This window comes from Canis lupus, chromosome 5, assembly GCF_048164855.1.
Source record: "Canis lupus baileyi chromosome 5, mCanLup2.hap1, whole genome shotgun sequence".
Taxonomy (NCBI): Eukaryota; Metazoa; Chordata; class Mammalia; order Carnivora; family Canidae; genus Canis; species Canis lupus.
Genome location: NC_132842.1, coordinates 71,613,359 through 71,622,794, shown reverse-complemented (window position 1 = coordinate 71,622,794; position 9,436 = coordinate 71,613,359). Strand labels below are relative to the sequence as shown.

At 54.6% G+C, this 9,436-nt stretch overlaps 1 long non-coding RNA gene across 4 annotated transcripts; it reads right to left on the bottom strand.

Annotated features, from left to right (window-relative positions):
• Positions 1 to 914: 914 nt before the first annotated feature.
• Positions 915 to 6,924, bottom strand: LOC140634051 (uncharacterized). Of its 4 annotated transcripts, none has more exons than XR_012031609.1 (5): positions 6,743 to 6,924; positions 6,501 to 6,610; positions 6,232 to 6,388; positions 3,877 to 4,169; positions 915 to 1,436 (listed from the first exon to the last, which is right to left on the bottom strand). It is a non-coding gene; the product is annotated as an uncharacterized lncRNA (long non-coding RNA). The 4 variants fall into 4 exon arrangements; XR_012031610.1 differs by lacking the exon at positions 6,232 to 6,388 and adding an exon at positions 5,884 to 5,974 and having other exon boundaries at positions 6,743 to 6,921; XR_012031608.1 differs by lacking the exon at positions 6,232 to 6,388 and having other exon boundaries at positions 6,501 to 6,661; positions 6,743 to 6,917.
• Between the last annotated feature and the right edge of the window lie 2,512 nt (positions 6,925 to 9,436).

The following is a 9,436-nucleotide window of genomic DNA, read 5'->3' as shown; positions in this document are numbered from 1 at the left end:
TTGCTGTCTATAGAAAAGCCCTTGGGAGTAATAAACACAGAATTTTAAAGCACTTACCATGTGCCAGTCTCTGTGTTAAGTTCTTTATTCTCAATATTTCTTTTGACCCTCTAACCCTTAACCCTGTAAGGTCAGTATTCTCATTATCATCGTTTGCCGGACAGCAGCCAAAGCATAGACGAGACCGGGCCAAGTTTACACAACTCGTGAAGGGTCGGTAGTCTGACTCCAGACTCTGTGCCCCATTTCTGGGGGTATTCATAAGGTTTCATAAGGTATTCTTTGCAAGAGGAAATTTCTCTGAGCAGTCAGATAATTCCACCTAAAGACAGTAATCAGTGAATGGCCCCACAACAGAAGACAGAAGTCTTCCAGGAGCCCTGGAGTTCTCCATGGTGCTGAAACGCACCCTGTGCTGCGCTGGCTCAGCTCCGTCTGTGTCTTCCTCGAGCCTGGTCCCCTGGGACCTGCCTACTTCTAGTAACACCCCACATTCCAACCTGACATCAAAGGGCACCCCTTTCTCTCTGAGCTGTCCCAGCTGAGCCCTGGACCAGCAGTCCTGTTGTGAGGCTACATCTCTATTGGCCTTTTCTCCTAAGCAAATCTCCTCATCCCTGGATTTAGAAGAAGAGAAAACAAGTCCCCTGTCCCCAGGGAGCTACGGTCAATGTGGAGAGATGAGACAGGCAAGGGACCTGCTAGGTAAGGCCCTGGAGGTCTTAGCACAGGGTACAGGGTCCTGCAGGACGCGCTCTAATGTCCTCCATTGTCCCCTCACATCACCTGTGTGCTTGCAGCTCTCAGGACACAAGATGCATCGCTCACTCCCAGTACCAATCAAACTCCAACTTTCCTTGTTCCCCCGACCCCCACTATTGTTGTTTGCCTCTTTATTTTTTTTAAAAAAATGGTTTTTTAAAAAAGATTTTATGTATTTATTTGACACACAGAGAGAGAGAGAATAAGCCAGGGGAGTAGCAGAGAGAGAGGGAGAAGCCAGCTCCTTGCTGAGCAGGGTGCCCTATGAGGGGTTCAATCCCAGGACCCTGGGATCATAACCTGAGACAAAGGCAGATGCTTAACTAACTGAGCCACCCAGGTGCCTCTCGTCTGTCTCTTTCGAGGAAATATCAGCAGCAAGAAGGCAGCGACTTTGTCTGCTTTGTTTTCTGCTGTATCCCAGATGCCGGAGCATTGTCAGATGCAGGGCAGGAGCTCAGTGAGCACCTGCTGAATGCAGGGAGGGCTGGGTTGGGGGGCGGGGGAGAGCGGTGATAGCAAATACAAGATGTCTGGCCCAGCAGATGAAGCTTATGGTTCAGGAATCGGTGAGGAGTCCCAGGGGAGGGGCTGGAGCCATCATCCTCTGCTGCTGCAGGTCAGGGCTGACCCAGGGCTCGGGCAGTGAGCTTGTCTGTACCGCTAAGTGGCCTCTGCAAGGGGAGGAAGAAGGACAGTTTGCTGAAGTTATTTGGACTGTGTCTGATGGGCTCTGAGGGTGACCTAGTTCCATTAAGATGCCTGGGATGAGTTGGGGCAGAGGGCCAGGCGCCAGTCCCTCCCAAGTCTCTGAATTCCTCCGCCAGAGTTTAGGTTTCCTGGAATTGTTCTCCCCTCCACCATCTATTTTGTGGCACAAAAGCTAGTGATTTAGGACATATAATTAGAAAGAGAGATGAGTAACAGGTCATCCAGGAGGCTCATGTCAGACTCGGGGTCCTCCACCTCCCTGGATCCTGACCCACTGCCACACTGCTAGGGAAGGTGCAGCCGTGACCTTGCACCCAATGCCTCCTGTGGGAGCCTCCACTCTGGGCTCTGGGCTGTCTCAGGCCATCCCCCTGCTCCTGAGGAGCCCCCAGGCTAAAAAGTAGGGGAGTGGGGAGCAGGACAACAGCCAGGCCAGCCATCACTACCCAGTGGGGAAGTGCTAAGAGCAGAGTAAGCCCAGAGGTTGTGAGAATCCTGAGGAGGGGCTCCTAGCCTCGCCTGGGGGTCAGGGAAGGCTTCCTGGAGGAGATGCTATGGAGCAGAGGCTTCAAGGGTGAGTTGGACTTAGACAGTGACAGGTGGAGGAAAGGAATTCCTGTAGAAGGACTGGGTATAGGGGGCGCCTTCAAGGATCCCAAGGGCCTGGGCTGGGGATGCTGATGGGAGGGGAGGCTCCAGAGGTGAGTGGGACTTGACCACACTTATCCCAGGGCTCCCGCTGTGCTCAGGGACAAGAGAGTGCTCTCTGCCTCAGAGACCCCATGAGGCCACAAGGTTCCCAACCTCCAGACCTGTTGGATTCCAGGGCCTGATGTGACCACATTCTCTAGGCAGTCCTCCTGTGACCCTCTGCTTCCTCCTAGGGGTCTGGGGCATTAGGATGGAGTGAGGTTTGGGGAGGGAGAGCTGCCAGCAGGCCACCTCTCTGCAGGAAATTTGTGAAAGACGTTTCCAGAAAGGGCAGCTGCAATGAACTCAAATGAACTGTAAAAATCTATTTGGTTTAAAGGCCTTGCAGATGAGGATATTGGCAGCAGGCGGGGCTGAGGGATAGGAGTGGGAGGGGCTGGGGAGTCACAGGGCTGCCACTGCCTTAATCCGCTGATGCTGGCCATGCGCCTTCCACAGGCCTGGCCCTGTGCAGGGCCTGGGGATCAGAGGCAGGAGTGACCCAGGGTGGCCGTGGGGAGCTCACAGCCCAGGCCCAATGCGGGGGTTGGAGAAACAGTCGGGCGGATGCTTGTACAGGGGACACACAGGAGTGTGCAGGAGGGGCCCCAAACCTGGGAGGGGTGGGTGGGGCGGGGAGGGTTAACATCACACAAATAACCTGAGCTCTAATCCCAGCTCCACCACTTCCCAGCCTAGTGACCTCGGCCAGGAGTTTCACGTCTGCGAACCTCAATGTTCTCTTCTGTAAAATGGGGATAATAATATTCCCCGGGGTAGATGGAGTATTAAATGAGATAATCATACACCGTCCATAGCCTGGAGCACAGTGGCTGCTCCGGGCATCCAGCTGTGGTGCTGCCCGCTGAGCCAAGCTGTGCAGGAGGCGGGTGTCAGGCGGGGAAGGCCTGGAAGGTCTGCTCCAGGAGGGAGGAGACCTGCACGTAGCTGGGGCCGCGGGGTCAGAGTGTGGCAAGGAGTAGGGAGAGACGGCTGGGGGCGGCCAGGAGGCAGGCCCACGGGGGCCCGGCAGTTCACATGACCACGTGAACTGGAGGATTTTCATCCTCAGAGCAGGGGAGCCACGGAAGGCGCATGAGAGGGGGCCTGGCATGTTCACGTGAGCTGTGGACTGGGTGCTGGAAGGGGGGGCAGGACACCAGGTGGATGTGCTGTGTCCGAGGAGACAAGATGATGCTCTAGACTGGGTGGGGACTGTGGGGACAAGGGACAGAGGTCGGGGAGAGGCTCCTGGGTGGGGGTGCAGGGAGCAAGGGAAAGGAGGAGGTGCTGAGCTGGGGCCGGACCCCAGGAAGGAGCAGTGTCTGGGGCCAGGGCAGCTCTGCTGCAGGCCCGTGTGGGTGGAGGCGTCCAGCCTGGGCCCCAGGAGGACGGGGCGGCCGGGCCTTCAGCCCCCTGCACCCCAGCACCGAGGGCCCGGCTGCCCTCGAACTGCCCTCACCCCGTTCTCCCCGCCGGCAGCCCCCACCTGACCCCGCAGGCCGCCCTCTGTGGGCGCCCAGGCCGACTGTGGGTCCCCCGCCCGCCAGCCCCCAGCGGCCAGGGCAGGTGACCTGAGCAAGTCCCGCCTGTCTCCTCCCTCCTCTTCACTCACAGTGAGCATCGCCCTTGGGAATGTGGGGGGAAGGCCCCAGCTCGGCTCCTGCAGAGAGAAGGGGCGCGGGGAGCGGCCCGGGCACAGGCAGGACTCACCCCGGGGGGCACGCCAGGAGGCGGTGGGGACAGGGCAGGCAGAGACACTGGAGACCCGGTGCCGGGAAGAGCAAGTGACGGGAGAGAAGCAGGGACAGGAGGCCGGAGGGAGGCCAGGAGGGCTTGTGGGGGGCAGGGGGTTCCCGGCCCCAGACGGCCTCTCTCTGCGGTTCACAGTCTCAGGGACAAGGAGTCGCTCCCCACCCGACGCTGTGGAGCCGTGTGCAGCCGGGTGGGCGATCAGGAAAATCAGCTGCTCGCCAGGAGCGTAAATACAATTTTTGTTCCTTGATCTGAAAACCAAATCAAGAAGAGTGGCCTTCCTGCCCTCTCCCCCCGTGTCCCCGCCGGCGCCCGCTGAGGACCCGAGCGTCCCCGGGAGGGGCGCCAGCGCGGATGGAGGGTCGGGGCGCACCTGCAGCGACGGTCACCGGTCACCGACAGCTTGGCAGCCGGAGACTCGCCCTGACACCGTGGCACGGGGACGCCGACCCTCGGAGCCCGCGCGGAGTCCTGGGCGCCAACTGGCGTGTGACCCCTGGCGCCCTCCCCGGGCCGTTTCCCGCCCCCAGCAGGGAGAGCTCTGGTGGATCTGGGGGCTCCCCGGGCTGTCGAAGCTCGGGGTGCGCTTTCCTGTCTGTCTCAGCCTCTCCTGCTCCCCTCCAGGCCGACTGTGACCGTGAGGTTTGGGGGGCAGCCAGCAGCGTCCACAGGTCACCCCCGTGTCAGGTGAGGCCTCCGTCAGCGCCCCGGGAGCGCCGCACGGCCAGGGTCGGAGGCAGGAGGGCCTCGTGTCCCCCCGCGCGGCCACCGTGCAGCCTTGTCTCACTGGGGACACGTGGCTCCCAGCTCCAAGGGGTGGGACTTGTCACCCGGCCTCGCCCGCCCATGGCCCGCACCAGCAGCGCCCTCTGTTCCCCGAGCAGCCTCTGAGGGTCGGGCGGGCAGGGGCGGCCGGAGAAGAGCGGCTGCAACCAGAGGGACGTGGACTAACTCACACCCTGGGGCTCTTCAGGGAAAGCCGGGCCCTGGGGACGGTCTGGGGAGCGCGGGGTGGAGGGGGTGGGAGTCCGGGTGGGAGCACAGCCGGGGCCAGGCGGGGAGGAAAGAGGTGGTGAGTGGGCCACTGAGGGTGGCCTGGCGTCCCTGAGGGGTCACCTAAGGGCCCCACGTGTCACCAAGGGCCAGGCCTTGCTGCCCCTGTCCTGCCCCCTGCTCTGTGGAGCTGTGGCCACTGAGCCCCCTCGTGTGACCAGACAGCCCCAGGCTAAAGGAGCAGTCCTGCCGGAGCCCAGGGGGATAGGGAGTTCTGGGGGGGAGGGGTGGGTAATGGGCGGGGGTGGGACTTGGAGTCCCAGCCACTGACTCACTGTGGGACCTGAGCCACCTCTCCTGTCTCTGGGCCCCAGATCCTCATCCTTCCAACAGGGCGAGGAGCCTGCCCGGACCCCACGTGGGCTGACCGGGCCCAGGGGCATCTGCAGGTGCTCGGTGGGTGTTTATTCTCATCCCCTCTGGGGCCCCCACAGTGCCTGGCTCCGAGCCAGCACCCCATAAATATCGATTAACCCGGAGAGAGAATGAGATGAGCTCATGCGTGGGTCTGGGCCTCGCGGCGCAAAATCTAAAACTGTGTTGGGCAGTGAAACAACCAGAGGGCCAGCTGGGTGGAGCCAGGAGGGTTTGGCTGGAAGACTTCCTGGAGGAGGCAGGCCTTGGGCTGTGTGGGATTTGGATAGAGGAGGGGAAGGCATAGGAGGAGGGGAGACTGCTGGTGCAAAAGCAGGGAGGTGGGAGGCAAGGGGTCAAGGTGAGACCTGTCTGTCTTGTGTTGTGAGCCTGGCCCTGGGGAGTGTTTGTGTGTGTGTGTGTGTGTGTATGTGTGTGGTGGGGGGAGTCTCAGCACAGTGCTGGGCTCCCAGGGGTGCTGGGCAACGGGGGCTCCTCCCCTCTGTCAGCCCACCCAGGTCACCTGCTCTCCTCTGTCCCCAGGGCTGGCCTCCCCACCTGTCACATGTGCTCCAGTGGGGGGCGGGCTTCTGTGCAGGGACCCGGGGGACACGGACACGTCAGTCCTCTTGGAGAAGACCACCAGGCTCTACTTGCCGTGAAACAGACCCTAGAAGCGTGGAGCTGGGAGGCCCACAGCCCCCCGCCCCGCCCCCCGTAGGAACCCAGCACAGAGAGGTTAAGGGAGTGGCCCACAGTCACCCAGTCCCCAGTGTGGGTCCCCCAATGCTCTGCTCTCTGGCCAGCCTGGGGGCGAGTTCTCTGTCTACAAACACCGGAGTGGAGAGGCTCAAGGAATCCTCTTCTCCCTTTGGCCTCCCTCTGCCCTCACGCCCACCCACTCACCTCCAGGCTGAGAAGAGCCCGCAAACCCGACCCCAGGGCTCCTGAGAGTCCAGGCCGGAGATCTGCGGCCCCATTGGCCTGAGGCCTGGGCCTGTGCTGGGAAGGGGAGGGTTAAGGCCGGAGCAGCCCTTCCTGGTTGGTGTTTAACTTGCAGTTTCTAAAGGCCATCAGGAGCCCCATGGAGAAAACGTTTTCTCTCTTAATGACACTGCAGCAGATTAAAGAGGGGCCCGTCTCCCAGAGAGCATTAAGGAGACGCCATCCATTACCCAGAATGGCCTGGCCTGGCAGCTGGAGCAACTTTCCCATATCCGGGTGGTGGAGGGGTCCCCTCTTCCCTGCTGGCATCAAATCTTGCCTGGTTCCCTGGGTCCAGGACCTGGGGATGGGCTTCATGTCATGTATCAGGTTGGGAGGACACCAAGACAGGCTGAAAAGGAAACTTCCTGTCCTAGTGGGCCACTAGGTAACCACCAATCACCTCATTGGGCTGTATCATGTTAAAGGTTACCTTGGGCAGGGAAGTTGTCTCCTTTCATCTTTAGCTGGGGAGCCTCTGGAAGCCCGCTGCGGATAACCCCATATACAGAGTTAGCCCAGTTTTCTCCTCTGGACTTAGGATTAGGAGAGCAGCATCCATGTCTCGCCTTTGGAACTTTGGAAAAGTGGCTTTCCTCACAATGACCAGAACTCCCATTGCTTAGCAACTACTCAACTATGTGCCCATCTATTCCAGAAGCTTCCATCCAACCACTCAATCTTTACAGCAGGCAGGTGTTTCTGTGTCCATTCTATATACAAGAAACAGGCTCAGAGATAAAGAGGAAGGCACAGGCCAAGCTCACCCAGCGGCAGAATGGAGTCAAGCCCAGGTGTGTCTGCCCCAAAGCTTATGCTTCTTTCCGTCGTATGACACATGACCTCTGGGCTTCAGCTTTTTTGCCTGTAAAATGGGAGCACTGTACATCCCTCGTACACCTCAGAGGGTTGAGTAGTGTGGATGAGAAATGCACCAAGTACACAGGAAGGGGTTAGGACACACACATATACACACTTGCTCACTTGAGAACGTTTCACAAGCTGCTAGGACCCTGTTTCTAGTTGATTACAAACTAGGAAGGAGGTCTTAAACTCAGGATTTTCTTTTTCTTTTCCTTTTTTTTTTTTTTTAAGTAAACTCAGGATTTTCCAAGTCACAGAGCCTTAACTATTTACCCAGTATCCTTGCGTAAATTTAGCACGTAAAATGTGAAACTGCTGTGATGCTGAATTTGGGAGTATGTAAGTCCCACAGTATGTATTGTAAGCCTTAAAATCGCTTTCATTTTTTACCCATTCTAACATCAGAAAGCACAATGAAAGCTTAAGATCCCGGTTTACAAATAAGCATGGTCACTGAGGTGTTGATGATGATGGCCAATAACTGGGGACAACCCAAATGTCCAACAGCTGAATGGATAGGTAAGCTCCTGGGGTTCCAGCGGATGGAATATTATGCAGCCAGCAACAATGGCGACTATGAAGCATATTTAGTGACATGAGAATGAGGCCTCTGCACCACATGCTCCCCATGGAGGTATCTCTGTAGGTAAAACGACAGGTGATTTCCACTTCTTCTGTTTATTTTTCTGCACTGAAGGTGCAGCAGGTTATAAAAAGTGTTCAATAAAATGCGCCTCTAAGCTCCCCAGCCCCAGCTATAGAACATGGACTGTGGAGCGTGTTTTAAGTTTGCTCCATGTCCTGGAGCCGTCCTCCCACTCCTATGTGTTCTAACTCCAGGACATTCCTAGAGACCCTTTGTCCCAAATATGGTTGCTGCTTGAAACATCTCCTTCCTCCTCCTGCCCCTTGACCCCCTAAGACTTCCATTTTATGTCTGTTAGATCTCTTGATATTGTCCCAGGGATCACTGAGGCCCTGTCACTCTTTTGCATTCATTTGTTTCTCTCTTGCTCCCATTTGGATAGTTTTTATTGTAGATCATTAAATGCACTCATCTTTTTTCTATAACGACTAATCGTATTTAGTAAAATTTTCAGATCAAATATTGTGTTTTTCAACTGTAGACCTTCTTGGATTTCTTTCATCAGTTTTTATAAGTTTTCTGCATAAAGATCTTGTGCATATTTTGTTGAATTTATACCTAAGTATTTCTGATTTGGGTGTTACCGTAATGGTATTGTTTTTCTAATTTTGTTTTATTTTATTTATTTATCTTTAAAGATTTTATTTATTTATTCATCAGAGACACACAGAGAGAGAGGCAGAGACACAGGCAGAGGGAGAAGCAGGCTCCATGCAGGGAGTCCGACGTGGGACTTGATTCAGGGTCTCCAAGATCACACCTTGGGCCAAAAGGCAGGTGCTAAACCATTGAGCCACCCGGGCTGCCCTGTTTTTCTTATTTTAAATTTCAACTACTCATTCCTGCTGTATAGGAAAGCAATTGATTTTAGTATGGTGGTCTTATGTCCTGAAACTCTGTTATACTCACTTCCTAGTTTGAAGAGTTTCTTTTTTTTTTTTTTTTTTTAAGAGTTTCTTTTTTTAATTTGAGATTCTGCGGGATATTCTATGTAGACAATCATGTCATTTGCAAATAAACACAGTTTTATTTCTTCTTTTCTAAGCTGTATACCTATTATTATTATTATTATTATTATTATTATTATTATTTTGTGTTACTGCACTCTCTAGGACTTCTAGTAGTCCTAAAAAAAGTAACGAGAGAGGACATCTGCCTTGTTTCCAGCCTCAGGGGGAAAATGTCTAGTCTCTCACCATTAAGGGTGATATTAGCTGTTGGTTTTGTTTGTTTGTTTGTTTATTTAGTTTTGGCTGATTTTCTTTTTACCTAGTTGAAAACATTCTCTTCTCATCCTAGATTTCTAAATTTTTTAAAATCATGAATGGGTGTTGGATTTTGTCCAGTGATTTTTCTGCTTCATATGATTTTTCATTTCTGATTTTGATTCTTCTTATTTAACTTCTTAATATGGTAGATCAATCTGATTAGTTTTTGAATGTTGAACCAGTCTTGCATGCCTGGAATGATTCCCGCTTGGTCCTGGTGTAGAATTCATTTTATACATCATTGGATTTGATTTCTAATACATTTTTTTGAGGATTTTTGTGGCATGTTCATGTGAGATATTCGCTCATTGTTTTCCTCTTTACCATATTTGATATTAGAGGAACATTG